Consider the following 7,326-nt stretch of genomic DNA (forward strand, 5'->3'; position numbering starts at 1 on the left):
TCCTCCGAGCTGTTCCTTGAAGAGGTTTGGAAAGTTATAGTGAAGCGAAGGTTCTGCTCTGATTCCGTAATAAAATTCAAAACATCCTTACACCCCATTGATGGGCTGAACACGCAGAGTGCAAAAGAAAAATTATATTTTCCGTTAGGCGTAGACTTCGTCCCTAATCTATCCGCTGTGTAAACACGATTTAAGGCGAACGACAGTTACAATAGTTAGTCCTTTCTGTTAATATGAATTTCATTTTCTCTGTTTTATAGATTTTCTTTTATCGTGGATCTCAAAGAGGAATGAAACTGTCCAATCGTGCCGCACAGCTATGACGGAGGTTTCCGGTTCATTTCACACCTGCACACTTTCAGAATTAGTTTTGAAGGAAAAAAACCAACAAACAACTCAACAATTTAACCTTGTACACCCTAATATCAGTATGCATATTCTCCATACTGTTCTCGATACAGCTTCTTTAGTTGATGATCATTTCCTTTATTCTCCTGACCTTAATGTTTGCTTCAGAGGTGATGTTGTAAGGAGAAATTACATGCTGGTCACTCTTAGTGCTCAAAGGGTTAGGAAATGTATGAGCGAGAGCTGTAAAGTTAAAACAAAACGACGGAAAATTTCGTCAAAAAATGACTTGGCGTTCTAAAAGGAAGCGGCATGGTTGGTACCAAACACTGTTGTTGGGGTGAGTGTAAGACAGACTCAAGATATGCAGATAAATGGCCAAAATCACTCGAAGAGTGAAAGGAATCAGGGAAGAAAGTATTCATTCCTTCCCCAAAACCTTCGCGAGACATGGCAAAGTGCAAGCGTTGGCTTGCTCGCGTGAGTTTTTTACGGAGAAAAACACGACAAGAAACACTTAAGTTATATTTGTGCTCTTCACTGGCCCGGCGAAAAAGGTCTAACAGAATTTCCCGATCTACTGAAGGCAAATCTAAGACCAGCGCAAGTAAGTTGAGCACATGCTCCTAAGAGGAAAGCACCGAAAGAAAGAGAAAATTCAGCGTCAAAGAAACAGAAATTATTCAATGACAACTGCATGAACATTAACTACATAAACTACATGAACTGGCATTTAATAGAAACACAACCAGTATTGAGCGAAATGTACAAAAATCCGCCGCTCGTATCTTACAAAAGAAGGCGATCGCTCAAAGACATACTCGTGAGGGCCAAACTTTGAATAGGATATTCTAAACACGCGCTGGGGAGTCGTGTAGGCCCCTCAACCCCCTTTTTACATTGTTTACATCAGAATTTTCTTGAAAAACTTTGGCAGCAAACCATTTTCCATGATCGATTGCCGGATCAAGGGTGTGATAATTCTCGCATCTCACACAGTCTGTACAAGATCTTCTCGTTTACCGCTTAATTTTAAGCCCCTACATTTTAACCACCGTTTTAGCTGGTCTACAATGTATTCTTTCGGTTCTCTTTCAAATTTGGAGCCAGGAACGCCGTCCTCTTCGGTCAGAACTGTAAGAGAGTAAGCGAACTGCTCGCCATTTCCCTTGTAGCTCTCAAAGAAGTGGAGTTTGTTTGTCTGAGTCATGCGGGGGGGTCTAAAATTTCATGACGTCATTAGTATAAAGCGCTATTGACATTATGGCCAAGGAAGTAGGCGCTTATTCGAGGAAGAGCGCTTATATAGGATGTACGGTATTTGCCTTAGCCAGAACACTGAGATTCAAGTTCAGACTTCGCGCGATACTAGACATATCATCACATGTCGGAAACATGTTATATATTCATATCGTGACTTTTAGGCATTTGAGAAGTTAAAGTATTAGGGGACGTGTTTGAGGCAAATGTTCGATTGTTGAGTGGAAAAGAAAAAACGGTGGTTTAGATAACCAAGGAAGTTTCCAGAAGACCGATCCGTCGCAGTTGTTTGATTTTCTTTAAAGTCTGTGAAAAGAGATTGTTATCGTCTCGAAATTCATCGTTGAACTTGCCAGCCGACGAAAACCCTCCAGATACAAATTATAATCCTTACACTAGGTTCTTGGTGGTCTTCGGGATTCTTTCTCCGTGCAATCTGAGTCAAATTTGTAATCTTCAACAGATCATGTTGTCTCGATATAAATAACACGAAATGTCACTGAGAAGTCTTAATGTATGACCACTATGTATCTATTGGATAATTAAACCTTATTCTATCAGCGCTTCCTTCAGTAACTGAACTGTTCTTTGAACAATCGCGGGCTGACGATTTTAAGTATGTTGTACTGTAGCAGCTTGGTTGCTAAGGGACCGGTCATTATTTATCCCCGAGGGGGGTGGGGCGGGGAGGATTTTGGTTGTTTCAAGTTCAAATTGACTTAATCCCACCATAAGAAAGTCTGTACTCGAACTTAGTACCCCACACAGCCGAAGCTTGTCCCGGTTTTCCTGAGCATGAAGTGACTAGGAGTATTACTACTCCCCCCCGATGGGATGCTAGTCAATCATAAGGTTACCCACCCCACTCCCCAGCATTTTATCAGGTTTTCTCAATTGCAATAGTTAGACGGTACTCATTTATACTCCAAGGAGAAGGGGGAGAGGCACTGTAACTGAAGTCACGTGCAATTGTGCTCATCCCTATACTTAAAATATCCACACGCCTGGGGTACCAAACATGAGTAGGAAAATACGTATTGGAAAAATAAATAAACTCACTGTGAAGAAAGCAGGCATTTAAAAAAAGCCATGACCGTGTTTCTTATAAAGTAGACATGAAAGTTGATCCTCAGGACTACATTTTTACAGAAAACCCAACAAATGACTCGACATATTTACGTAACATTACGGAACGATATACTGCCAGAGTAAAGGACCACGTCTTCAATACGACACATTGACTCGGGTGGGCCTAGAACCCAGACTTCTCGATGAGTGTTGTGTGGATGTTACAAAAGAAGGGACAATATTATCTCTTCCAAAAACTCGAACCAGAAAACAGTGAGTGAACATCCTACGCCGTAAACGACAAGTAGTTCGTAAATGTGCATTAGTTTTTTGCAGTAATTCCCGTTCCCGCCAGCCCCACTACTTGTTGGTACTTCTCTGATAGAAAAGGTTTACGTTTACAAACTGTTAGGGGTTCACTTATTAGATAATTTAACATGGAACGAACATGTCTTTCATATTGTAAAGAAAGGGAACAAGCGGTTATGTGTAATACGTGCTCTTAAGAAGTGCGGATTAACTGATAGGAAGCTTATTCTAGTCCATGATTAGCATCATCAGATCTGTTTTAGAGTATGCGAGCCCCGCTTGAGCTGGACTCACGCAATACTTAAGTGATCACATTGAATCAGTACAAAAGAGGGCACTAAACATTATCTTTCCATCTTCGAGTTATGAGGAGGCGCTAAAGAAATGAGGCTTAATTTTTCTGCCTCAGAGGATGGAGGATGCGTGCATAACATTCCTCAAGCGAAGTCACTCTTCTTCTGACCTTCTACGAAAGTAAGTGCCGCGTTGTACATTTACAAGACCATATGCCCTGAGCACAGGAGAAACTGTGTCTGTACCTGCCTCTCCAAGAACTTATTCGGAAATTTTTTGCACCGTCAAATACCAGAACCACGTTTAAAGTACCGAATTACGATTCGTTTTAATACTCATAGCATTTAATATTTACATAATATTCAATATTTCCATTTAATTGATATCTATAATAGTTATACATAGGTGTAACGTAGAAGTATTTGTACTTAATGACCCGCCTTGTAATTCAGCGTTTACTGCAAAAAGGTTTAATAAACGATCATTATTATTATTATTATTATTATTATTATTAATAAACATTTTTCACGCGCGTTGAATAATATTTGAAGGATACTAAACTCAAGAGCCTCCGCTTGGTGCGAAAATGTGCTCGTATACTCCTCGAAGCTCAGTTTCCTCGAGCTTCGGTCTTGAAAAACTGTTCTCGTATCAAAACAATGTTTGCGAACAAATATTCGTGCAAATTTTAGCGCTAAATGGAGGCTATTGTATAGGCAGCTCCCTTACTTTATCGCTTGCACTGCCTTGAATTTGCAGTGTTTTAGTTTTTAAATAAAACAAGTTAATGTCATAAGGAGTAACTTCAATACCGCAAAGGAGCTACTGCAGGATGCTGAGCTGTTTACCAACGATCACTACAATCCTTATCTTCCACGGTTTAAACGAATTTAGATTCGATGAATTCTTTGAGCTGTTCGTAAGAAACATTCCATTTGAGTCGTTTTTAAACTCGATTGAATGATAGGATCATATTGAAATTCAAGTTTTCTTCTGTGGAAGAGAAATAGCAACTTTTGAGCGGGACTTAGCAGAAGTTAGTGTTTGTACGTCCGTCCGCCATTACTGATGGTGACCTCGATGCGTCACGCGGCAAGTGACTGGCACCTTAGTTGTGAATTAGACTGTTAAGTAGTTACTAAAACAGTGGATGGCGTTGTAGGCGCGCTCTGATTTGCAGCTCTCGCCTGATTTGCAACCAAAAATATTGTAATTGTCGCAGGTTAAAATAATCTTTTTGTGCTGTATTATCACACTGTTTTAGTATATTCTGAAACAACTATCTGCTTCAGTGTCGACGGCTAGCGATGGGTATTTACCTCGCCGTCTCACCACTGGCCACCTCCACTTCTCTGAATAGTTTTTAATTATCTACTCAAGTGCAGTATTGCATATTGCAGTGTTGCACATCGTCCCCATGTGGTATCTTTTTAAAAAGCAAATGATTAACTAATTTGAAGAAAGCAACGAAATTTTCCTCATCCAAGGACAAATAATGTGATCAACAATTATTCTAAAGTGCTGACTCAATTAGAATTTCTGATCTGTCAATCATGAAGCAGCATTTAACCCTTTCACTCCCGGAAGTGATTAACATGTAACTTCTCCCTATGATATCCACACATTATCCACCAAACAGGTTAGGAGAATACTCGAACTTATCGGGTTCAAGCTATCCTGATCTAACACCAAATTCTCCCAACTAATTACAAGGAAATGTGTAGCAGCTGGAGGGGAGGATTTACAATCAGATCTTGGGAGTTAAAGAGTTAAGAGACAAGAGGAACAAGCTTGTTGAAACCCTCACCACAATACAAGGGCAGGGGGGAAGGGGGTGGGGTGATCTCAACTTTTTAATGGAGAGAGAAAAACTCCAGGTTAAAGGATATGTTTGCATGTGCCACGGTTCTCAGTCAAAGGAAACGAACAGAAAGCCAGGTGCGCAAAATAGAAAAAAACGGGAACCAGTGGTTCACCTGACAAACACCGTTTTTCAATCACCGTTAGGGATATGTATTTCAAAGACAATGCTGGGCGTCTTTGATTTTCTCTGCACTCCCCGGGTAGGCAAGTCCAAAACAAGTGACTCCTTACAAAAGAAGTACTCTCCTCTCCAGGAACACTCCGTCAAACAACGGTGTTTACGGCAAAACAGAAACAAATTCTCAAAAGCCTATTATCTTGTCTTGTACACTAAATTAGCCGTGAAAATTTACATTCGCCGTCAACTGTCGAGAATAAGTTCGGAATCGAGCATGTGCAAGTTTGACATATTTTTTCATCATGTCAGGAACTTTGACGTTAGAGCCCCTTTTCAGCTCGCAGTGGCGTCACCTCAATTCATTCCCATTCTCATACTAGATAGATAGATATAGATAGTTAGATTACTCTATTTATACACGGTAAATTCCACTCAGTCGTATACAAGCGATATACCTACAAATGTAAAACTTACAACTATATAATCATTCTAAAATATATAAAAAAATTAAAAGCCTAATCTAAACGAACTGAGCTAACTTCTTATTAGAATGTAAATAAATGAAAATAAAAGTATTCCTTACAAGGACGCCGTGTCATTAGTTCACTCAAAACTAGTTACTTAGCTTCGTCTTAACCTCACCTAATGTCACGGTTTTAGATACTCTAATAGCAGTCGGAAGGCTATTCCACAACGCGGCACCGCTATAAGAGAAACTTTTACGAACATAATGGATACGAGGGTGCGGAAGAGCCAGCCTCATTTCACTATTCCGCAATCTATAACTAGTAGTATAATTACGTAAGATGAATTTATTTGATAAATAATCAGGTGTTTGTCCATTTAGAATTTTGAACATCATAACGGCTTTAGCAAAAAGCCTCTGATTCCTTAGATTTGGTAAGGTCCCAATTGAAATACTGTACTATTGTCTGGTCACCCTTCACGGCTAGAAACATTAATAAATTGGAAAGGATTCAGCGAAGAGCCACCAAGTTTATTCTAAAAACTGATGATGATTACAACACTCGTAAAGACAAACTGAACCTGTTATCCCTAGAGGACAGACGCTTCTTTTTTGACGTACTATTTTTTTATAGAGTTCTTAATGGGTATATTAATATAGATATATCCTCTTATATCCAATTTTATTCACATTCGGAAAGATACTCGTTGAGGGGTAAGGACGATCTTAAATTAAAAAAGAACTACGCGAGGACTGATACTTTTAGGTTTTGCTATTTTAATAGGATTGTCCACATGTGGAATGGGCTGCCACTATCGGTCCGTCAGGCTCCAAGTGTTTCTTGTTTTAAAAGGGGTGTAAGGGATTATTTGACTGCAAGATTTGATTGATTTTAGTTTGGATTTGTTTTTTTGTTAAAGGTGGTCTGCCGTGCATGGGGATTTATCTCTTTTGCGGACCATCCTTATGGCACCTTTCTTTTTACTCTTTTGTATTATTATCTATTAATGTAAGTAAGTAAGTAAGTAAGTAAGTAAGTTGTATGTGTCATTAAATTGTAATAAATAAAATAAAAAAATAAATTTTTCCAATGAAGTCTACGGAACAGGTCTAGAGCACTAGAATCATAAGGGGCGGACAACGATATACGAGCCGCACGGTTCTGCAGCTTCTGAAGTTTTTCGGCCAGACTTGAACTTGAAAACGGTAGGAGTGATTAACTCCCCATAGAATCTTATCATTGAACAAAATCTCGCATTCTGATTGGTTAACGTAGCGAAGTAGTTAGCGTGGAATTGCGAGTTGAAAACGAGGCTAAGTGATATTGTTTCGCATCTACGTAAACAGAACAATTTTAAGTAATGCTCTTTCCTTTTCTTCTCATTTTCATTCCGTTATGCGATTCAAGGAAAATCCATGACAAAGCAAAGTATAAGTTTGTTAAAAGGCCGATAGTTTCGAAAGAAACTGTTTGGGGCTGCGTCGGTGGGAGTAACGAAACAATTTGGCTATATCTACAAAGTTGAAGTGGTAAATTGGCCACCGTAACGATCACAAAAGGTGACGTTTCGAGCGTTAGCCCTTCCTTAGCCCTTTGTTA

Source organism: Stylophora pistillata, chromosome 7 (genome assembly GCF_964205215.1).
Source record: "Stylophora pistillata chromosome 7, jaStyPist1.2, whole genome shotgun sequence".
NCBI classification, from domain to species: domain Eukaryota; kingdom Metazoa; phylum Cnidaria; class Anthozoa; order Scleractinia; family Pocilloporidae; genus Stylophora; species Stylophora pistillata.